The 25,503-nt window shown below is 39.9% G+C and overlaps 1 long non-coding RNA gene across 1 annotated transcript in view; it reads left to right on the top strand.

Moving 5' to 3' along the window:
• Positions 1-17,946, top strand: part of LOC132534915 (uncharacterized) — a 208,596-nt gene extending 190,650 nt beyond the window's left edge. The window contains exon 4 of the long non-coding RNA XR_009546672.1: positions 17,228-17,946. This is a non-coding gene — a long non-coding RNA (uncharacterized LOC132534915). The remainder of the gene's footprint in view (positions 1-17,227) is intronic.
• The last annotated feature ends 7,557 nt before the right edge of the window (positions 17,947-25,503 follow it).

The raw sequence follows: 25,503 nt of genomic DNA, 5'->3' as shown, positions 1-25,503 counted from the left end.
GAGTGGCAGGATCCATAGTTAGTTTAACAACACAAGATACCATGGAAGGGCCAATGCTCAGAGTTTCCTTTACTCTCACTAAGCTGGGAGGGACAGTCTTTCCCATCACACTTTATCAGGGTTTTGGAGGGGGCACATGAGAAAACAAACTGAATTTATTATGCCTTGATAACCTGAGGCTGCTATGACTATCCCTGGTACTACACCTTTTCAGATAGAGAGGGGAAGATAGCACAGCTTCTCCCAGTGAGATGGGGGCTAGACCAGGCACTCTTCTCTGGTGAGTTACCCTGCAGGTCTGACATGCTTTTTTATGGTCTCACTAAGGAAAGACAGCACCGCTAAGAAACCTTCCTGGGGCCAACTCTTTTTTCATTTAGAGAGAAAAGCCAGCATAACACTGCTGCACTACCTCTGGAGTTCTCCTGGTGCCAGTGTTTGAATCCACAGCCTCACACACAAAAAGTCACATGCTCTACAAGGTGAGTTGCTCTGCCTCTTTGACTATTTCCTTTTCCATTTTCCTTTCTCTCTGTCAGTTCAAAGGGATTTTACTTTACCATGACAAAATACCACTTCACATTTCCAAGATCATTAACTATGCCAAAATAATTAAAAAAAAAAAAAAACTTCAAGAGTGGCACAGAGCACTGAAAAACTAACAAGATGAATTTTTGGATTTAGTGAATGTAATTAATTCAGTCATGGGGGATATATCTCTTAATTTAAAAATTTTAAATGAAAGGCGTTAAATTTTGTTCAACCTTGAAAGACTATGGGAAATTGTTCACCCTGCTTGTTTTGGGTTTTTCATCTGTAGGAAAAGGGCACAATTCTAGGTCCTCCTTCATGCCCATGACAACTCTGTCAGTCTAGTTCTCTGAATCATAATATATCCTGTTCAGCCACTCACTCAAATTTGACTTTTATGGTTGGAAAAGGTTTCCTGCTCCTGCAGGCCACTGAATTTGGGACTTAAGACTAGGCTTATCCAGTGAATGACTCCCATTGGTCTTCACTCACTATTACAACAAATGAAGCCCTCAAACACACAGACCATCTGGACTTTAATCTTGTTTCATTCTCAAGGTGGGGAGCAGTGATGATTAGACAGTCCAAAATAGCTTCCACAAATTCTGATGGGGCATTAGGAAATTGCATTGTTTTAAAGGGCTGTGAGCTGTATTATACTCAGTTGAATGAAAAGCACAAGATGAGGAATTTACACCACATACCGCCCTGTAGACTTTTCTTCAGCTAGTCTCTACTCCCTTGCAACGGATAATGACATGAATGATTGCAAACAGATGCAGAAAGAATAACGGTGTGGTCTGGATAGGGGAGTAGATAACACATAAAACTACACTTTTATGGGGTCACTCAAGGCCTTAGGAGATGAGAAGATGATGGAGTTCTACTTTCCTACAACCACTCAAGCATGCAAGAGCAGATGTTGCCTGTCCATGTGACCTCTAGTAACTAACACAGCCTCAAACAAGTAGCTACAATAACATAATCATCAGTTGCAAACAGTTAATCAGCTATAATATGAAAATTTCTTGTATTCACTCATTCGTGAAGTAATTATTCAGTGCTGTTACATGCCAGGCAGTGTGCTCAATGGTGGGCTGCAGCTGGGAATAAAGTAGATCACTCCCTACCCTCCAGACATTCGTAACAAACTAAAGACAAACATTTCAAGACAACATGTGGCATTTGTGCTAGGTTAGATACACCACTGACTCACTTAATCTTTTCACTGAAATTCGAGTCTTTAAAACATTGTTTTTGTTGAACAGATGAATATTCCTAGAGGTAAAGTTATTGTTCCAATTCCATTCCGCTTGTCAATAGTTTTCAAATCTCTTAAATCTTTTCAGCCTGTTAATCTGTCACCCACGACAAGAATTTAGGAGCTCGCTTTCGACATTTAGTTTCCACAACTTGATAGTAAAGAAACTGGAGATAATCATTTATTTTAAGGTGGTTTCCTGAAATGATGCTGTTGCCCCGAGTGTCATCCCTTTGGACAGATAATTAGTTCCCCTGTTCTCATGATTCCAAGAGTATGGATTCACATGTCCTATGAATATCATATCTTATAACTTAAGTAATGCTATTAACTTTCTCTGGGACATGCTGAGGACTTCAAATAAAGACAGTTATTCCAACAACATGGTCTCATATGGAAATAAATATTGGAAAAGAGCACTCTCATGATGAGATCCAGATTCAAGTCCTTAAATCAGACTTGTTGGGGCTTGTACCCTTGTCCTTGTGCCATCATCTAGCCCCATGGTCTTAGTTTTATGTCTGGCTTCCTGTCAGTATCTGGTCAGTGGCTGTGTTGAAGCTCTGCTTGCTGTGAGTCTGTGGGCTGCTCGGGGAACACTTTCCAACAGGCTCTGCTCTAATTACTCCTCTGTGTAGATAGCTTGTAGTGTGCACTCTTGACCCTAATCTAGTACTGATGAGACAGCTTGTCTGCTCAGGCTAAGTTGCCTCCCCAGACTCCATGAAATTTTTGCCCACTACGCTAGATCTGGAAGCGAAGTATTCTTCCTGGAGTAGGATCCTTTCTCTGTGAGTGGATACTGGGGCTTAGAAGCAGCCCTTGTATTTCTTCTTTTGTATGTGGCACTCCACTCTACTAGTGAGCATGGGTAGAAACAGTCTTTGATGCTTCCTCGTCTATTTGTAATGTTGGATAGGAGGACCTTTCCCTTCTGGGTTGAATAGGTCTAGGTCAGTTTTTCCCTTCTTAGGAAAAATTCTTAGGTTGAATCTAAGCTGTAGGTTATAATCTGCCAGGAGAGGGAGCTCATGCTTTGTTCACCTCTGCTGCCCAGAACAGAAATCTCAAGATACACAGAAAGTAAGAGGGAGATGTGTGTGGGGAATGAACAGGTCTTTTGCTCAAATAACATAGACTCTCCTTACTCTTACTAATACTTAGCAGGTTTTTAAAATGAGTTTTCTCCATCAACTATATGCTCTCAATGTAACTTTTTTTTAAGTATTTATTTTATTTTTGAGAGAGAAATACCAGAGCACTGCTCAGTTCTGGCTTATGGTGGTACAGGGGATTGAACCTGGGACTTCAAAGCCTCAGGCACGAGAGTCTCTTTGCATAACCATTATGCTATTTACCCCCACCTTCAAGGTGACTTAAGTTATTATCATCATTGTTAATATTTTTAGATACAGAGTGAAAAAGACCTAAGCTTCAGTACATGCGTGGCTAAGCTGCTCACAAAGTGAGCTATTTTTCCAGGCCCTTAAGTTACTTCAAACACTATTTTAATTGCATTTTTTAACCCACAGACATTATATTTTTTATCCATGTTATGAATGGCAGAATAATTCCTGTTGTAGGATCTGTTGGTAGAATGAACACATTCTGAGAATTTTTCTTTTTTATGTTCGAAAAGCTTATGTTTTGCATAGAAAAACACATCATGACTTTTCCAAGAACTCAGTAGAACTTTCATACCCTTTCCTGGCATCCCCACATCGTCACTGGTCCAGAAACACTCCAGCCTTCTGAGGTCTCATGACATACGCAGGGGTCTTAGATCACTGATAAGTTCAACTACCAGTTGTTCTCCACTGGCCAAGAGGCCGGGCTGAAAATTTTAACCTTCCAAGCACATGATCGGTGCTCCTGGCAGTAAAGCCCTCATTGTAAAGAGTGTTCCAAAGGTACCTCATTAATATAAACCCAGTTGTGGAAAAGCTTTTGTTACATTATCAAGGTATCCTTTTCACCTTTGTAAGTCTGAAGTGACTTTGAAGCTGAAGGGACCAAAGATAGAGGGGAAATGTAGTTTGGTCATCTGAGGTGCCAGGTGCATATTTCTTACATATCACAATATTGCACGAACACTTGAGATTGAATTAGCTAATAAAAGCGGTAGCTATGCTATACTTACAGAGTAATGAATATTTCAATAAGCTAAATCAAGGTCAAAATTCTTTCTGACATTTACTAGGTATAATAATATAGTGTTTCAGGCTTTTCCATTTGTAAAATGAGGATTATAATGAGATCTATCATGTATGATTAATGTCAAGATCAGAAGATACAGTACATTTAAAGATATAAAACATCTAGTGAAATAGTTGAAATTTTAGGAGATTTTTACTATGAGGTTCTTAGCTCTAATTACCAGCTGCTCAGAAATTGGAAACAAATAGGTAGAATTTGTCAAATTAAGTTCAAAATCTACAAAGAAGAATGGTGACCCTCTGGAGAGTCAGACTGACACTATCAAAGTGAGGAACTCTTGACTGTGTGAGGCTGATCTTACCCATTCCACAACTACTCCAAGACTCACCTAGAAAAACAAAGTACCTAATGTCTAGGATTCCTTGAGCAGTATGTTCATCTCATACAAAGGACTACTGTGACAAGTGTGAGGTTCTCTCAAGAAGTACCTAGCTGATGTTTCAGAAAGTAAGTGAAGAGTGTGCTTTAAAGGGTCAGTGGTGTCAGGTCAGAGGGATATCAACTAGAATGGGTTAGTGGGTACGTGCATGTAAAATTATGGATGTGTGGGCAACACAACATGTACCCACTAACCCATAGCTATCATGTTGTGTTGCCCACACATCCATAATTTTACATGCACGTACCCACGAGTTGATATCCCTCTGACCTGACACCACTCACCCTTTAAAGCACACTCTTCACATACTTTCTGAAACATCTTATTTCTTCAGGGACTTCCTCACCAATACTTGGCTGTTGCTTCCTTCCCATTTTTCTTTGCTAACCTCCCTTCTCTTCTCAGCCTGACTTCTCTGAGCTCAGTCACTAGTCAACAGCTCTCTGTATGCACTTTTCCCTCATGCAGCAACTTTCTTATCTCTATGATGATGTCCCCCAGAATTATGCCTCTGGCCCTAGACTCATAAATTCAGACTTGGAAATGTACCTGCCTCCTTGACATTTCTACTTGCTGTCAAGTAGGCATATATCAACAAACCTAATGAGAACAAAATTTTGTCTTCCCAAACTTGCCTTTGTGTTTTCAAATCAATAGTTACAACCATTATTTCTCTAACTACTCATTTCAAATGCAGCCTTTAGTTCTCTAGATCTAATTCACCAGCAAGTGCTACCAGCATTTCTTCTGAGTACTCTAATAACAATACCTTCTCAGCAGCTCACAGCTGTGACCCTACTCCTGACTATTGCTTTCTGGCCTGGGGCTACCTGATACTATTCTTGGCACCCTAGAGATCTTCCTACACACAGTGGGTATAATTACCTTTTTTGACCAATGTTTATTTATTGGATAGGAGAAAGAGAAACACCTGCAGTACTAACCTCCCCTACAGGTGGGAACCCAGGTCCTTGTGCATTGTACTGTGTATTTTACTAGGTTCACCACCACTCAGCCCCCTCTTAATTATCTGTTAGTAATGAGCAACATGCATGTTTTTGCTTATTTCATTTTTTTTATACCCAGAGCACTGCTGAGGTTTATGGTGGTGTGGGGGATTGAACTCAGGACCTTGTAGCCTCACGTATGAGGGTCTGTTTGCATAACCAGGATACTATCTACCTCTGTCCTCATGCATATTTCTTTCCTTCACAAAATACTCCAATAGCTTCCCCTTACATCTCTAGTGAAAACTTTACCTTTCCTAAAATAATTCATGGGACTTGTCCCGGTTATTCTCTCCCCCCCCTTTAAAAATGTTTTTATTTATCTATTATTGGATAGAGGGGAGGGGGAGAAGGAAAGAAACACCCGAAGCCCTGCTCCACCACTTGTGAAGCTTCCCCCTCCCCCCCTGCAGGTGGGGACCAGGGGCTTGGACCTGCAATGTGTACACTTAACCAAGTGTGCCACCACATGGCCCCTCTTTTTATTTATTCTTCAGCCACATTAAACTACTTGATGTTCCTTGATTAAGTCAAATCTATCTGCATTTTAAATCCTTTACATTTGTTTCATCTGTCTAGTATCTTGAACCTAAGCCTTTGCATGACAGAATTCTCTTTCGGATTATATAAGCTCTAGAGTCCTTCTGTAAGCTTATTTAACATGTAGACCCCTTTACTCATGATGCTATCTTCACTTTCCCCCATTACCTTGATTTTATACACATTGTATTTGATTAGTGTGCATCATCTTTTCAAACTGCATTACAGACTATTTTAGTAGATTGCCTACTTCTTTAGAACATTACTCATAGGCGGTGTAACAATTCCACACAGTTCCCCACCACCAGAGTTCCATATCCCATTGTATCCATTGGAAGCATGGACCCAGGATCATTATGGGATGCAGAGGGTGGAAGGTCTGGCTTCTGAAATTGATAAAATGAAGCCATTTCTTTTCTAAAGGCACTATAGACTATACTAGTGATAGCACCAAATTGATTATTCTGATATGTAAAGTATGTGAGCCTCACAGTCTTTCTGCTCCAGAGAAAACACTCCCACTCCTTTAGTGCTACTCAGAAAAATTGGCTTAGCCTTTAAGTTCTGACTGTATCCCTGGACAGTAAAATCAGCTGGTTCTTATCTCTCCCTGGGACGAATATTTTCCAACCTAAGTACAATAAAATTCTTTATTCTCCTCCCACCCCCTTCTACTTCTTGGGACACACTGAGGCAGAGTTGCTTAGTAAAGTTGGAAGTTTTTTTTCTCATCAGTCATATTCTGGTTTGGATTAGAAGGCGAATTTATGCATGTTCCCTGAACCTACTAGAAATCAACTTCAATGCTAACTACTTGCAAACTGACAGCTTAACCTAAATAGCTCAGAGCTTAAATTGTGGCTCTAAAATGTCTTAATGTTTTAGAAATCTTAAAAAAAAATAAATATATATATATATATATATATATATATATATATATATATATACCTTTGTTTGTTGCTAGACCAAACATTGGATCCCCTAAGAAAAGAAGTATCAGGGTCAGATTTGAGCCCCCCCCCCCTCCCCGGTTCCCACCTGCAGAGGGAAAACTTTGCAAGTGGTAAAGCAGTGATTTGTAGTGCAGGCGACAAGCCCCAGTGATAACCCTGGAGGCAAAAAGGAAAAGAAAGATCAAACCCGCTAAAACCTAATCACATCTTTCTTTCTTTCTTTAAATGTTTTGTATAAGTATCCTCTGGATAATTGTACTAGTTCAGAATGGTAGGCAAAGGACACTTACTTTGTAGGGCAAAATTTTTACCACAGTTAGAGTTCAAAGCTACTCTGTAAAACTCATACTGTTTAAATATCTAGGATTGTTGAAGGTCATATAAAATGGCATTAACAAATACAAAGGACTAGAAAAGAGGTAAGAAGGGAGGAAGCTGAATATCAAAGGCAGTCTACTCATGAGATTTTTTTTTTTTTTTTTTTTTTGCAGAAAGTGGCATTGAATCCTACCTCTTTAAAGCATCTAGGGCCTCAAATATGTGAGGTTTCATCATTTTCAGACATTTCTTCCACATTCATATAGGGAGACACCATAACATCCAGTCTTCCCCTGGTGCTGTGGCATGTTCCTGTGGTGCTAGGGCTGGAGATTCTGGATAATGCACATGTCCCATAGCTGAGCAGTCTACTCACCCTCCCCTTCGTTTTAAATAGAATTTTCAAGTGCACGCTCCTGTAGCCATCTCTAATGTGATCTTTCTGAAATGTTCCTGGAAAGATCTGTAACAAGTATACAATTAATCTTCCTTTACAAACTTTACAAACATTTATACTACTCTGTCCTATTCTGGTTAGTAACTACATTCCTGAGATCCAAACATCTCTTTGGAAATAACTGGAATCACCTTAAAATAATGTCATTGACAGACAGTATGATGTTTGGTGAATGAATCCTGTTATACATATAACATGTATACATGTCCATCCAGAAATACGGAGTATACTCCTTCTTCTTATTGGATAGAGAAGGAGAAAGAGAGAGACCTGCATCCCCTGTGAAGCTTTTCCTCTGCAGATGGGGGCCAAGGAACTTGAACCTGGGCCCTGGATATATTTCTTATCAAAATAGGCAGATATAAGTTAGTTCTTTTTTTAAATTCTAGTTCTGCCATGAGTTTACATTTGAGTTTTGATAAAAATATTTGACTTCTTTAGAAGTCCCCTCTAGGAATTTATATATATTAAATCTAACATTTTTCCTAGAATGTATTTGGCGACAGATATACACGATACAAACTCATATACCCTCAATAAGTCCATGCCCAGAGAGAGAAAGGGCACATAAAATTGCAGAAATAGTGTAATTAATGGGAACTATGTGAATCCCATCAATGAGATATCTAAGCTGATTTTTTTCGTATGAAACAAAAAAGCTCTAACAAAGGAATAGAATCAGATATTAAAGAAACCATGGCACTAGAATAGTGAGACTACTTCTACAAGGCTTTAATGTTGGTTGGAAGTAAAGAAATGGAAAAATCAAGAGCTCTCAGTGTTCCAATTAAAATATGAAAGTATATACAAAGCAGGGTTTAAAACAGTGGAGGACTAGTGAGAATTGTGGCAACTGGATATTCCCTGGCAGAAAAAGGCACTTATAATTAATGTAGTAGGCTAGAGAAAAAGCCCATGAACTGGTTGTTGTATTTCTTTAAGATGAAAGTCTGTCATGGAATGATAAATCATGTATTTGGGCAATAGAAATCCACTGAACTTTAAATAGGCTAGGAACATATAATACTTATTATACAAAAATTAAGCCCAAGAATTTAATGGTGGCAACACAAGAACATATATCTAATGTTTCATGCTCGGTAATAATCATCAATGTAACCAGGAACATAGAAGACCATTGCACTGCTCAACTCAAGTAGAAGGTGGTATCAGAAACTGAACTGCAAAAAAAAAAAAAAACAAAAAAGAAAAGAAACTGAACTGCTACCTCTTGAGCTGAAGGCATGCAACTTGGTGTTCTTATAGGCTGAAATATCAACCCAACCCTGTAATTCTTAATTTTTCACTATATTGGAAAGTCAGAGGTAGTCTGGTCACTATCCACTGAAGAAAGAATATTTTATCTTAGAAGTAAACACAGGAGGCCCCATCAATATAGCACTTATTTTCAGAGCAGCAAGGCTTGTCAGTATCATGTATGGATCTCAAAGTCATCCCAGAAAATGTGAGAAGTTTTATTAGCTCCACAAGTAAATACTTGCACTCCAGTAAACATAGATAATCAGGAATGGTTAAAAAAAAAAAAGTGTAACAGAGCACTATTTGGATAGACGGTCTCATTTGGTAATACCACTGCTTCTACTTGAGGTCTCCCTCAGATAGAAGCAATGGTGTTTCCTCCACATTATATGTATTATATATGCAGAACTTTTTTTTTTTTTTGCCTCCAGGGTTATTGCTGGGGCTCACTGCCTGCACCATGAATCCACTGCTCCTGGAGGCCATTTTTTTCCTTTTTGTTGCCCATTATTGTCATTGTTGATGTCATTCATTGTTAGATAGGATGGAGAGAAATACAGACACCTGCAGACCTGCTTCACTGCCTGTGAAGTGACTCCCCTGCAGGGGCTCAAACCGGGATCCTTACCCAGGTCCATGCACTTAACCTGCTGTGGTACCCCCTGAACCCCTAGAACTTCTATCTAAAATCATTAAGAATTGTATGCCTTCTGTACAATTTACCTTCTTTAAATATAACAAAAAAAAAAAAAAAAACTACTGCTGTCTTGGAAATATAATACAGTTCAAAAGATCTATTTGTCGAGTCAGAGAGACAGATCATAGAACTTGCCTGCCTGGAGGTCCAAGTTCAGTCCCTGGCAAATTCCAAAGTTAGCAGTACTCTGGCCTACCTGTCAGTCATATAAGAAATAGATGTATTAAAGATCTATTAAAGAAAATTTTTCTTTAAACACTTAAATTGTTGTTCTCATCCTTGCTAGAAAATAATTGTCATTTAAAGTAGAAACCATCTGCAATTATGAGAGATTTGTCATTAAGGCAAAAAATAGGAATTTGGATTTTTATTAAAATTGAAGCTATAACATACAAAACTTGAAAAAATGTTTGGAAAGCAAAGAAATAAAGGGGCAAGGACAGAACATATAAGGTTCACTTGTTTGGGGATATTTTACACTAGATTAGAATTTCAAAAGAGATAAATAAATCAAGGGGTTATAAAATTAGAAAAGCTTTCCTATTCTAAATGAAGATGTGAACTATATAATGAAGTAACTATCAGATTTATAGAAATGGAAATTGTTATAGCTTTCATGTTGAAGCTTTTAAGAGAAACAGCATCATTTAAGAATTCAGAGAGGGGAAAATGTATGATATTGAAGGTAAGAAATTCAGCTGCTCTCACTTTGCAGTATGTTGTTCCAGAAAACAATGGAGCAATCACATTCATCTTTCTTTGAGTAGAAACCTGATGACATATTCTACATGAATTGAGTGCATAAGTGAGGGCAGAGTGGGGGTAATTCTAAGTTGTAGTGATTCTTAGGAAGTTTCAGAATTGAGCAGAAATTTCTAAGTCAACATTCTCAACTCTTTGAGCTAAGGAATGGGGAGATTGTGCCACTGCAGCATTCAGAATGAGCAGTCATGTCAAAATGTTTGCACTAGTGTGTCAACTTAATAGTGTGCAAGATCTAAATTAACTGCTAATAGTAACCAAGATTGAAAAGTAGTGCTAGGGCAGTTGAATGTATTACTGAACACTTAAAAAAGAATAAAAGAAAAATTAAATATTTGGGAAGCCATTTATACTTAGTTTCATGAATATAACTTTAATTTCTGAAGATTAACACATTAAATGTACTGTCAGATTCACAAATACATATCAATAAAGTAATTGCAGTTAGGGTTAGTTTTCTTTGTGAAATAGCCTCATACTTGAAAGTAGATATTGATTGATAAGTTCAAAATGGAGCACTCACTAAAAATCAGGAAATGATAAATACTGGAGGAAATTGATTTTTAAAATTTAAAAGGATACATAGGAAAGAGGAATGAAAAATTGTTTCAACCAATTGGTTGAAACAGGCAGTAAAGCAGGTCTGCAGGTGTCTGTCTTTCTCTCCCTGTCTTCCCCTATTAAACAACAAATGACATCAACAATAACCACAACAAGGGCAACAAAAGGGGAAAAAATGGCCTCCAGGAGGAGTGGATTCATGGTACAGGCACTGAGCCCCAACAGTAACCCTGGAGGCAAAAAAAAAAAAGCCAGTATGCAAAGTGAGAAAAGTAAAATACCACTGGCTAAATACTAAAGGACTCTCCTTACTTGAAGGACATACTAAGTACAGTTCTGGTCTGGGGTCATAAAAAATGTTCAGATGATGGTGGGTTATAGCCACTGAACTATACACCAGATGGTTAAAATGATACATGTTATGTCGTCTTCTACCATAATTGAAGCTAATATAGTACCTGGGAACTCTCATTTAGTAATTCTACAGGAAGGAACAATTATTCTATGCAGTTTCATAGAGTTATTATTTATATACTCCCCAAAACCTCATTTAAAGAGAGAAAATAATTGCTTTATTAATTTATGTAGTTGGAGTGAGATGTGCCAGAGACAAGGATGACTATGGAATGATCTCACTCATGTGCAGAAGTGGGAAGCACAAAGTAGAACTTGGACTGGGTTGGTGTACTGCACCAGAGGGGAGGGGAGCGCGACAGTGTTTCACAGAAACTTGAGCAATTTTACATATATACCAACATCGGTATTTACTATAAGCCATTAATCCCTAAATAAAAAATTTAAAGAATATTACGTAGCTGTACAACTGTCATCGTAAGCCAATTTCAGAACAGTTTCACTACTTCAAAATGTGTGAATTACTTGTGCCCGCCCTGGCTAAAACAAATCAACATGTCTCTAGTTGTATCTTTTCTACAAGTTTCATAGAAATCAAACAATATATGGTAACTTTTCTCTGATTTAGAACAGTGTTTTTGAAATCCACATTCTTGCTAATATTAGGTTGTTAGTTCTTTTTCATTGCTCACTAGTGTTCCATGCAAAGACATCATGATTAATTATCAATTTACTTGTCGGTTATTTGTAGATTTATTTCTAGGTTTGAATGGAAGCTCTGTTGCAGTGTATGTCCAAGCTCCAGTCAAATCAAATGGAAGGTGGAGAAAGCACAGCATCAGAGCTTCCTTCAATGTGTGGGGACTGGAATTGAATCTGGGTTCAGCACACAGTGCAAGTGAATTAATTTGCTGGCCCTGAGTTCTGAAATCTGATGTGAGCGTTGATGAACTTTAGACAGAAGATTTCATTTTTCTTGAGTAGATAACTAGAAAGCAATGGTTGGGTTCTGAGTAGTTTGTTGCTTATGAAAATGCTATTTCCCTCCCAAATTATCTGTGCCATGTTACAGTCTCATCAACTGTTCATGCAAGTTCTTGTTTTTGAGGTTTTGTTTTCATTTCAGAGTATCTGATGAACAGCTGTGTGTGTAGACAGGCATAGATGAAAATCAGTTGATCAGGGTGTTTCATTATTGATTAAAATGTGTGCTATATATCTGACTGCTGAAATAGAGATTCATATGACATCCTCAACTTTTCAATTATAAACAAGAACTTTTGTATTTAATAGTATGAGCTTTTCCCTAGTGCTTGCAGACACAATTTTTTCGCTTCCAGGATTACAACCAGGACTTGGTGCCTGCACCAAGTCCACTGCTCCCGGCAGCTCTCTTTTTCCCCTTTGTTGTTGCTGCTTTTGTTGGATAGGAGGGGCAGAGAGAGACAGACACCTGCAGACCTGCTTCACCACTTGTGAAGGAAGCCAGGGGCTCGAGCCAGGATCCTTGTGCCACCCCACTGGCCCCCAGCATATGTTTTAAATAAAAACATTTCATTATAGAGGGTCAATTAATTTATTTCAAAGAGAGACACTAGGGAAACACTCTGGTGCACCTGGCACCAGGATCAAACTTGGGGTCTCACACTAGGAAGTCGCAGCCCTACTACTATGCTACCTCCCTGTCTTTTAAACAGCTTTCGTATCTCAGATTTTAAGATTCTCTAAATTTGGGTAATGCCAATTGACACATAAATATTTAATAGCCAAAGAGCTACCTCGGGGCTATCATTTCTATGTACAGCTTATTAAAGGAGGCATGATCAAGAACAAAAGTTTAATCTGTAGGAGCGATTAGTCAAATTACAGGAAGTCATTGGAAAATTTTAACTCAGTTCACTCCTTGTGTAAATTTCTACAGGGAACAGAGAATGGAGGTAGAGTACCAGTGAAGCCCCCATACATGCAGGGACAGAACAGAAGGCTGCTCTGAATCCCTAATTAGTCTGTTTCCACACTTCTAGGCTCCTGCTTCCCTGCTACACACACAATGTGGAAAGATTCAAGGAGAGAAGTGTATAGATGATGGCGGAATAGTTAGACATTCTGAGCTTATTCTCTCTGGATATGAGAAAATTTGTAACATGTGAAGAGTCAGGGAAATGATTGGGCAAACCCCTCCCCCACTCCATAGCGCTTACATTAACTTTGCAAGTATCTCAAAGAAAACAGAGAGGGAAAAGACAACAACAACAAAACACCATCACAGTATAAAACAACTCCCACTCAGGGATTTCAAAAACTAGAATGTCCAACAGTCCTTTAATGATGGGGGGGGGGGGGCAACCCTGAGGTCTAGAGAAGCTGAATGGTTATTTTGAAAAGACTGGCATTCATGGAACAAGGACTAGGACCCCAAAAAAGTACGAACCACTAAACTTTGCTGGATCAGCCACTCAAGTTTCTTTAAACCAGAGGGATAGTCATGTGAAAGGAATCAGTATTTGCTATTTTCTTAAATGCCACAGGGACTTACATATGTCAGCCTGTCACTTGTACTACATCAGTTTGCAAGCACTCTGTCAAAGAATAAAGGCCATGCTTTTACTTTGGGGACAGGCGCTCCTCCCCCCAGAAACCCAGTGCTGATGTTGCACCCAGATAGAGCTGTGGAGCCCTCTTTAAGCCCACACTGCAATAATTAGGCCATTCTCGACTTCTGACCTGCCTTCATTCTACTCCGCTAGGACCACCTTCTCCCTCACCATCTCCCTTATTCCCCAGCCTCCAGAACACTAAACCCCTAACATCAAGGGGTTTATGAGGCATATACCTCTCTCAGACCCAATCTTGAACTTGGTTCAAGGCTTCTGTGAGAAGTTAAGTGTGATCAGATGACAAAGACAGGTGACTCAAGGCTTGACTTGAAATGTTCCTCCAAAATTTTTTTTTTTAATTTTATTTTCACTTTTGTTGACCTTGTTGTTAGCCAGGACAGAGAGAAGGGGGAGAGAAAGATAGACACCTGCAGACCTGCTTCACTGTCTGTGAAACAACTCCCATGAAGGTAGGGAGCTGGGGGCTCGAACCGGGATCCTTACACCAGTCCTTGAGCTTTGCACCACGTGCACTTAACCTGCCCAACTCCATGTTCCTCCAAATTATGTGGAGATAGTAACAGTGGAAAATCACACTGGTGTCATCAAACACTTAGCAAAGTAATTGGTAGCATAAATGTCAAAGAGTGTTTAGGCATCTAGTGGTCCTATAACACTATATAGAAGACATAAAAAAGAAGGGACTATATTGAGTTCTCATTCATAAAGCACTTAAAATATGCCACTTTTCAAAATCCTTTACATGTAGCTGCTCATGTACCCTTCACATGCTTCTGTCTCCATTTACAGATGAGGGAACTGAAGTTGTTTCCAAGTATGATATGAGCTCAGGACACAAGGCTCCAGGGCCTGTGTTCCTAGTAGCAACAGTCTGTCATTGACGCCATGGATACCATTCCATGCTGCTATCTCTGCTTGATTTTTACAACCAATACAAGGCTTATTTTCTCTCTCTCTTTTTAAATTAAACTTCATTGCAAAAAATAATGCCATTAATAGAGGTCTATCACAAATGACATCTTAATTTTCTCTCCTTGCTATTATCTCTGATATATTTCCCTTTTAATTCCTTTATTTTTCCCCACTACTATGATGTTAATAAACTTAGTTATTCTTGGGATTTACAGGCTACTCATTAACATCTGAATCCGTTTTTTGAAAGATATTTATTATTGGGTAGAGAGAAACACCTGCAGCCCTGCTTCACCACTTTTGAAGCTTTCCCCCCGCAGGTGGGGACCAGATGCTTGAACCTAGGTCCTTGCACACCGTAGTGCATGCACTCTCCTAGGTGTGCCACCACCTAGCCCCTGAATCCATTTTAGATCTTTTTCAGTAACCATATTTAGATATTTCTCTATCCTACCCACTAAATATTTTTTTCATCTGTCTCCTTACAAGATCAAGTTAGACAATATTTAAAATCTGAGTTAGATCAATGGTTCTCACAGGGGGTCAACTTTGGCACCTGGAAAGAACATTTATAGACATATCAAGACATTTTCAGTTGTAACCACTAGGAAGGTCAGAATGAATGTTCTAGTGGCATGAAGTATTCTAAGGCCAACAAGGATGATCAGCATTCTTATTTTATTTTATTTATTCCCTTTTGTTGCCCTTGTTGTAGTTATTATTGATATCATCGTTGTTAGATAGGACAGAGAGGGAGAGAAAGATAGACACCTGCAGACCTGCTTCACCACCTGTGAAGCGATGCCCTTGCAGGTGGGGAGCCTGGGGCTCAAACCAGGATCCTTACTTGGTCCTTGTGCTTAGCGCCACCTGCACTTAACCAGCTGTGCTACCACCCGACTCCCGATGAGTAGCATTCTATAGTTGAGAGGGTTCAGAGTTAGAATCAAGTAGATGCATATAAGATGTTTGTGAGAGGAGGCAATAGCTCCAGGCTTCGCAGGGGATGACACTGCAAAATTGAGTCTTAAAAGCTTGAGAGAATGTAGAACGCTGATAATGCAAGAATGGGGTAAAAGCACATTTTTTAGATAGAATACTTGGGATTGTTGAAAGACAACAGAAACTTTATGCTCCATATTGAAAGTTTCCCATTTATGTATAGTTCATGGAGAGTCATCACATGAACCAAGCTGACAAAATGGCAGGTTTTGAAGGACTATTAAGGTCTAGAAGGTAGACTTCAGGGGGGAAGAAAAGACAGTGCAATAGAAGAATACTGGACTCCAGAAATTCATTAGTCTAGCAAGATATATATATATATATATATATATATATATATATATATATATATAGCTTTTTCTTTTATTTTATTTTAATGAGAGTGATAGAGAGGCCAGCTACTCAATATCTGAGTTTTGGTGGTGCAGGGGATTGAACCTGTGACAGCATCTCAGGCATGAAAATCATTGAGTAACTATTATGCTATCACCCTAGCCCTAGGAAAATAATATTGGAGACATATGTAATGGTAACATAGTTTAGAATGGTGATAGGAGGTGAAAACATAAAAAATTTAATGGACAGCTTCACTCACACATAAAACTTAAGGGTACTGAGAAACTAATTGAGTGGTTCGGGAGGTGGCGCAGTGGCTAAAGCATTGTACACTCAGGCATGAGGTCCTGAGTTTGATGTCTGGTTCTTTCTCATAAATAAATAAAAGAGAGAAAGGGAAACTAATCGACAAACTTCCTTGGTTTCTAACTTGGAAAATTATAAACTATGAAATCCCAGTTGAAAGAGAGGAGCTAGCCAAATAAGTGTATATCTTGGCTCCAGGGTCTAATCCATGGGACCACCCTAAGACAGCTGAGCAGTTAACTGGAAAACAAACGAGAGGGGAGGGAGGAGACTACAAGAGAAGCTGGTGTAGTAGGTTGAGAACACCATTGAGTTTTGTAATGACTGTGATGTTGAGTGGAAATGGTAACTCATGGAAATTGGAGCATTAATTAAGATGTTGAATAGCTGATACTAAAGGGACAAGCTGCACAGACGGGTGGAGCACAGTAGAAGACATAACTGGTTGTGGGGAGTCCCTGAAGACAGGGGCTTGCTATTGTGTGAGTTGAAGGAAGGAAAAGCAAGATCTGCACTGAGTGGCATTGATAGCAATGATCAAATCCTGTCAGGCTCTAGCAGTAGGGGTTTCAGATGTGGGAATAAGAACAGATGCTGTGATTACGGATCACGAGTGAAATGGCAAGAATTAGACTCAGGCCTAAACAAGCAAGCTGATTCGAAGTCTGAAAACCCCAAGTCTCACCTGCTATATTCTCACCCTTAGATTCCTAATTACTAAACAATTTTCTCTGCTTTTATGTCAATGCTTTTCAGCCATCAAGTCGCAGATGCTACCATGACGCCAACCTGACACACTGGACAGGCGACTTCACTGATGAATTCTGGAGCCCCACTAGGGAAAGACAGAACAGGCTGGCGTATGGATGACTCACATCCAGTGGAGAAGCAATTACAGAAGCCAGACCTCCCACCTTTAGCACTGCATAAAGATCTTTGGTCCATACTCCCAGAGGGGTAAAGAATAGGGAAGCTTCCAATGGAGGGGATGGGAATATGGAATTGTACCCCTCAATCTTGTCGGTCATTATTAAATCACTAAAAAAAAAAAATTAGGAGTCTGGGTTTAACAGGAAATTAAAAAGAGGGTTAAGTGTACAAAGATGGCAGTGTGCACAGAGCAGGTCTACATTTATAAAACTCCCCTAGAACCATAAGTTTATAGGTGGAAGATTATTTCTTACTCTGTTGATAACTGGCTCACATACTGAAGCTTAGTAGGCCTGAGAAGGCAGAATAGCATGAGCCAGCCACCCAGCCAAACCATTGGAACCAAAGGTTAAGCCTGCATCAGAACTTCTTTAAGGTGTCCATTCCAATGTGTTTTATCCTTATTATTTAAACTATGCAATTTGGTGGTCTCAAAACCCATTCCTTTGAGTCTCCACTCAACCTCCTAAAGGCTGTCTGCCAACTCTGGGCTTCAAATGATTACTTTTTTGGGGGACTAACTTCTCCAATATGCCCTATATGTTTGATGGCTCTGTTGCTTTGGGTATAGTGAAGAAAATCAATAAATCTTAGCAAAATATAATGATCTCTTCATTTCTGATACATCTTTATCACTGCACTTTCATTTGTTGATCTTTCTTACATTTAACCTCTCTAAAATTACTAAGTTTTGCTAGAGACATTTCATAAGTTTGGCCCTTGTTTTAATAAGCTGTCTCTTAACCATCATCCTAATCTTATTTGATTGAGTGCATTCAGGGGATGGAAATATTTAAGCTTCAATTCTCAAATTACATTTGGCAGGATGTAACATTTCCCCTCTCTCAGCACTGAATTAAAAAAAATCTGATCAAATTTCTCAAATAATGTAAGGGTTGAGAAAATAATATCGGGAGTCAGGTGGTAACGCAGTGGGTTAAGTGCTCATGGCACAAAGCGCAAGGACCGATGTTAAGGATCCCGGTTTGAGCCCCCGCCTCCCAACCTGCAAAGGGAGTCGCTTCACAAGTGGTGAAGCAGGTCTGCAGGTGTCCATCTTTCTCTCTGTCCTATCTAACAGTGAAGACATTAGTAACTACAACAAGGGCAACAAAAGGGAAAATAAATATTTTTAAAAAGAAAAGAAAAAATATCAAAGTGGTTTTGGATTGAGTCTGAGTGATGACCACTACTGGAGCTCAGACATTCCTGGGTGTAAAGGGCAAGCCAGCAGAGTGAGCAGCACCCACAAGCTAACTGCACTAAGTGTGGACCATCTGGAAGACCAAAGTCCTTGCATGAGCACAAGTGACGCATGTGTAAGCCCCTGGCAGATAAGGCATAACAATAAGATAACCAAGCTCGTGGACAACAGCATGATATCCCGGGGAGACTCTGGAGCACTACCAGTTTTGCATTGGTGACAGATTTCTGAAACTATGTGTAGCTCAATTTCCTCATGAGTAATGTGGCAGTGAAGCACGAGGTGCATGTACCTGCACTCACTTGCTTTAAAAACATTAAGTACGTATTTTCAATGTTTAACATAGAAATTTTCATTAATTTTACCTTAGTAACTAGCTTCATTAATACATTAATGCTGATATGTCAAGATGCTAAGAAAAGCAAATTGAGGATACAGAGGAGTAAGGCATGCTTGGGGGAACTGTCAGAATTATCCTTCCAATTTTCTTTACAGTAAATATTCTCTAAAATAAAATGTATCAAATTAAAAATTACATTCACAAGGAGCAGTCAAAGTAAGTTGTGGTACATATGCAGAGTGGAGTACCATGCAGCTGTTAATATGATGAGGTCATAGCTGTGGTCAGAACTTGCAGGCACCATAGTGCTGAGTGTGACAAGCCAGCAAGACCAATATCAAATTATTTCAGTTATGGGTGGAACAAAAAAATGAAGGTGATGAGGTGAAACCTGATGTCTCATAGACTAATAAAGAGGAGAAGGGAGGCTATGCCTGTGTGTTCAAGACAATACTGAAAATCATTAACCCACAGGTTTCTTGTTAATGCCCCCAAACATCATTTTATATAATCCCATGTTCCAGCTGCCAGATTCTTAATGGTCCACCACAGATTTTCTAGTCTCCTGTACTTAACCATTCACCTTGTTATGTTTCATAATTATTACTGAGCTGTGTGTTTGGTTAGATAGGTGGTTAGAATAGTCTTTAAACATCTCTCACTATTCAACTGAAGTCTTATAACCAAATAAATAAAAAAAGTAAAATGAGAACATTAACTATGTATTTTCAGTGTCCGACATATGTATTCATTCATTTTACCTTAACTAGCTTCGACATTGCCAATTATCACATGCACAGCATCACGCCTTGTTTGGTGAGGAGAGCAGGAGTAAAATACTCCAGCCCTTGTCAAGAGCCTTTTCACCCGGAGACTTTTTTTCCTCCCCAAGTATCATATTGCCACTGAAAGACAGGCTTCCTATTTCTGACTCCTTTTATAGAATCCCTCCAAGGCCTTTGTGTTTACAAGCAGTGAGTCAACTTTGCTACTATCCTCAACATAGTTATGGCTATACTGCTTGTTATTTTGTGTCCCAAAGTTCCAACCTGCCAACACCACTCCAGAGCCCTACCCCAGTAGAGAAAGAGAAACAGGCTGGGGACATAGACTGACCTGCCAACACCCATGTCCAGCGGAGAAGCAATTACAGAAGTTAGACCTACCTTCTATATGCCATAAAGCTTTTTGGTCCATACTCCCAGAGGGATAAAGAATAGGGAAGCTTCCAATGGAGGGGATGGGATACAGAACTCTGGTGGTAGGAACTATATGAAATTATACCCTATTATCTTACAATCTTGTAAATCATTACTAAATAATAAAAATTGCAGACATATTCATACCATCATAATTCATAATTGATAAATGGTTAAGTAGAATAACTCAATAAGAAACATAACTTAAGACTAGAAAGGCATAGCCCAGTCATAGAGGGACAAAACTGACGTCCTAGGTTCTATCTCTGCCACCACATACAGCAGAGGTGAACTATATATACTCTGGTCTGTCTTACATAAAAATAATAAATAGGGAGTCGGGCGGTAGCGCAGCAGGTTAAGCGCATGTGGTGCAAAGTGCAAGAACCGGAGTAAGGATCCCAATTTGAGCCCTTGGCTCCCCACCTGCAGGGGAGTTGCTCCACAGGCGGTGAAGCAGGTCTACAGGTGTCTATCTTTCTCTCCCCCTCTCTGTCTTCCCCTCCTCTCTCCATTTCTCTCTGTCCTATCTAACAACGATGGCATCAATAATAACTACAACAACAATAAGACAACAAGGGCAACAAAAAGGGAAAATAAATAAAATTAAAAAATAAATAAATCTTAGAAACAGTTATGGTAGAGGTCTAGGCCGATCATGTCTATGTGGGAATCCGAGGACCATGTGTCCTGGAGCCCCTCCTCTCCAGAGCTCTGCCCCACTAGGCAGAGAAAGAGACAGGCTGGGAGTGTGGATTGACCTGCCAACACCCATGTTCAGTGAAGAAGCAATTGCAGAAGCCAGTCCTTCCACCTTCTGCACCTCATAATGACCCTGGGTCCATACTCCCAGAGGAATAAAGAATAGGAAAGCTATCAGGGGAGAGGATGGGATATGGAGTTCTGGTTGTGGGAGTTGCATGGACAGGGAGCCACAGCGAACAAGTATCGAATCGCTTTGGGGTATGATGGAATGTTCTAAGATTCATGTTGGTGATAATCTTACAACTCTGAACATATCAAAAACCAATGAATTATATACTTTAAATGTGTGGACTATCTGGTGTATGGATTAGTGTTTGATAAAGCTTTGATTTAAAGCCATGGACCCAAGCAATGTAAGGTGGTACCCTACATATGCACCCCAGCCAACACACTACAGTGAACCTCAAACAGTAACTGGGGCATGTCAAAACTCTGTCCTGAGAGAGAAGGTGACTGCTGTATTACAAAAACAAGTATGGATGGTTAATTTAGGGAAAAAAAAAGAAGAAAAGGCAAGCTCTAATGTCAAACTACCTTCTAATATATGATATATATATATATATATTTGCTTTGAATTGCTCAGGGCAGTTCCCCATCAGATATGCTGCAATCATCAGCTCTGCTGAAATATTTCTATTTCTAGTACAAAACTGTATTAGGAGAGGAATATTTTGTAAAATGGAGGAATGCCCAGGAAAGAACCCTAGAATAGCCTGGAGGGGAAAACATGGGGTTATTTCATCCTGCTTGTCAAAGGTCTCTTAGATCCTGCAGAGGTGGCAGTCACTAGGGGGACGAGGGACAATGCAGAACAATGGAATCACGTCAGACAGAAGCAAAGCTTCTCCAGAAGACACTTCACCTTCATTCATCCTGAGACAAAGGCTCAGTGTAGAGAGTGTTTCCTAGTGAGAGCCCTGCCCAGGTGGAGGCTATGATTTCTGAGCAGCAAGTCCTGGGTTCTTTCCACCTGGAAATTGAGGGCCTGCTGTGCTGGTCTGGGAGCTCTCAGGAGGAACTAACTGACAAGGGAAAAATAGGACATGTTTTCCAGTCAGTCTGCTAGGCAGACTTATCATTTTGTGATAGTATGATGAATCTATTGCTTTCTACACAGATAGCATAAGGATGAAGGGATCAAATGAGAGCCATCATGCTCTGAGCAGAGAGGAAAGAGAAAGGAAGGAGGTGGCCATGCACTCTTGTCCTTTCAAAGTCACCTCTTAAAATGCCCCCTCCTCAAAACCAAGCTGTGGCAGGCACCTGAATGTATGTTAACTGGTTCTATAATTACAAAATCACAGGCTCTATTTTATCATTGATTTTAAAGAGAGGTAAACATGAGTTCCCAAGGTCACAACATAAGGTGACAATGCCAGGGCAAGGGAGACTGCTGAGTACTAAAGCACTGGGCTTGTATACCTGAGGCCCAGAGACTCCAGATTCCAGTACCAGAATCACCTGATGAGAGAGCTGATATGCACTGGTCTCTCTCTTTCTCAAGATAAATATACATACTTTAAAAAGGTGACAAGACCACTGGATCTTAGTCCATATGTTTTGGTTTACACTCTTATTCTGTAGTTGCTGTTTCTATAACAAAATGCATGCTAGATTTCTCTGAATGTTTATAATGTTTCACATTTTTTACTGTGAATTTTAACAATCATTCCCTTACCTGAATTCTCAATCTAGGGGTTGGGAAACTTTTTTCTTCTGCCAAAGACCATTTGGGTATACATAAGATTATTTGCAGGCCATACACAATTATCAACTTAAAAATTAACAGCAAGGGGGTCGGAGGTAGCGCAGTGGGTTAAGTGCACATGGCACAAAGCGCAAGGACTGGTGGAAGGATCCCGGTTCGGGCCCCCGGGTCCCCACCTGCAGGGAAGTCACTTCATAGGAGGTGAAGCAGGTCTGCAGGTATCTGTCTTTCTCTCCCCCTCTCTGTCTTCCCCACTTCTATCTCCATTTCTCTCTGTCCTATCCAACAACAACGACATCAATAACAATGATAATAATAACCACAACAATGGTAAAAACAACCAGGGTAACAAAAGGGAAAAATGGCCTCCAGGAACGGTGGATTCGTGGTGCAGGTACTGAGCCCCAGCAATAACCCTAGAGGCAAAAAAAAAAAAAAAACCCCAGCAAGATAGCTCACTTGTATAGTGCCCTTGCCTAGCCATGGGCATAGCACAGGACAGGAAGTTTCTGCGATGTGATGTTTTTCTCTCTTTTTAATTTTTTATCTTTATTTATTAGAGACAGAGAGACACCTGTGACACTGCTTCACCACTCACGAAGCTTTCCCCTTGTCAGTGGGGACTGGGAGTTCAAACCTGGGTCCTTGGACATTGTAATGTGTGTGCTCAACAAGATCTACCACCCACCCATATTTCTATTTATGGCTCTGTCTTTATATCTATAAAAATAAAAACGGGGGTCGGGAGGTAGTGCAGCAGGGTAAGCACACATGACACAAAGTGCAAAGACCAGTGTAAGAATCCCGGTTCCAGCCCCCTGCTCCCCACCTGCAGGGGGGTCACTTCACAGGCGGTGAAGCAGGTCTGCAAGTGTCTATCTTTCTCTCCCCCTGTCTTCCCCTCCTCTCTCCATTTCTCTCTGTACTTTCCAACAACAATGACATCAATAACAATAATAACCACAACAATGATAAAACAACAAGGGGAAAAAAAGTAGCCTCCAAGAACAGTTGATTCATAGTTCAGACACCAAGCCCCAGCAATAACCCAGGGTGCAAACAATAAACAAGATAAATAAATAAAGACATTCATGCCTGATACTCTGAGGTCCCAATACAATCCCCAGCACCACCAGAAGCCAGAGCTAAATAGTGACCTAGTATCTGTCTGCATCTCTTTCCCTCTCCATATTTCTATCCTTTAAATGAAAAATAAAATAAAAACAACATTGACCTAAAGAAATGAAGCCCAGATAATGACAAATAAGTACTTAGTCCAGTTTACGGAGGTTATTTTCATAGCATCACTAACTCCTGTGAGGAACAACTCATGCTATTTCTTAGAACACAAGAAATGAGCCTGCCTAGAAACTGGCAACTTTTCCCTTGGAGTACTATCCAATGGAAGCAAAAACATCTGTCCAACCTATGTTCATAGTAACACAATTTGTAATAGTCCAAATTTGGGAGCAACCCAGATGCCCAATGACAGATGTCTGGCTAATTAAGTATATACACAACGGTCTGGTGTGGCCAGACCAAATGATGTTGCAGGTCATCTACTTGTTGCTTGTATGCCCTGTCCTAAACTCTTGTTACATTTACTCAGATATTTTGCTATTTCATTTATATTTTGTTTTTCAATGAGAAAAGTAGTATATAGAGAAGGAGCTATACTCAGGATACTCTTCTCTTTCCAAATACCATAAGCAGGATTAGGTAGGTAGTTCATCAATACAGTTCATACATTACTTACATAAGACCCTGGTTTTGTCCCATAGCATTGCACTAATAAATAATAACCTTTATTCTTTATTTAAAATAAAATGAATCCAGGAGCTACCTCATTCAGTAGAGTGTCTTACCACCTACCATGTGAAGACGCTGGGTTTTAACTCAGACACCACATGGGAGCACCACATAGGAGCAGAGGAACCCCCCTGGTAGTGGTATGTTGCTGTCTTTTCTGAGATTCACAGAGAAACAGTCAGCCAAGGGAGGCTGCTTGGCTGTGGCACTGTACCTGTCACAGGCCCTAAGTACATTCCTGGATGCTAACAGCAACAATAACAAGGAAAGCACTGGGATTTCTGATTCATAGTAGATATTCAATCAACATTTCTTTTTTCAATTTTTTATTATTTTCCCTTTTATTACCCTTGTTGTCTTATTGTTGTAGTAGTTATTGTTATTGTTGATGTAGTCCTTGTTGGATAGGACAGAGAGAAATGAAGAGGGGAAGACGGGGAGAGAAAGATAGACACCTGCAGACCTGATTCACCGCTTGTGAAGCAACTCCCCTGCAGATGGGGAGCCGGGGGCTTGAACTGGGAACTTTATGCTGGTCCTTGCGTATTGCGCCATGTGTGCTTAACCCGGCTGGGCTACCGCCCGACCCCCACAAACATTTTTTAAAACAAGGCATTCTCTCAAGCTGTATTTTAAGTGGCCCTTTTTCTATTTGGATTTTTCTCATGTATCAGACACTGTTTTACACAGTTCTGAGTACTTCCTTTAGATGAATCCTTATCAGTCTGGGGCGAGGAAGTGGCCCATCCAGTGGAGCACACACAAGACCCTGCTGAGGATCTGGGTTCAAGCCTCCAATGTCCACCTGGAGGAGGAGAACTTTATGGGGGGTTCAGGTGTTTCTTGACCTCTCTGTGCCTCATCCTCTATCAAAAAGAAAAAAAAGTGAAATTTAAAAATATACTCCAATAACTTTAAATCTTAAAAAATATTACTATCTGTGTTTTACAGTTAAGGACACTGAAGAATAAAACTATGGGGTAGGGGCTGGGCAGTAGTGCAGCAGGTTGAGCACACATAGCAAGACTATGGGGTTAATTTTCATGAAGCCACAGATGTGTTGTTTTCATTTAATCA

The sequence above is a fragment of the Erinaceus europaeus genome, chromosome 20, assembly GCF_950295315.1.
Source record: "Erinaceus europaeus chromosome 20, mEriEur2.1, whole genome shotgun sequence".
NCBI classification, from domain to species: Eukaryota; Metazoa; Chordata; class Mammalia; order Eulipotyphla; family Erinaceidae; genus Erinaceus; species Erinaceus europaeus.
This window is presented reverse-complemented; position numbering and strand designations above follow the sequence as displayed.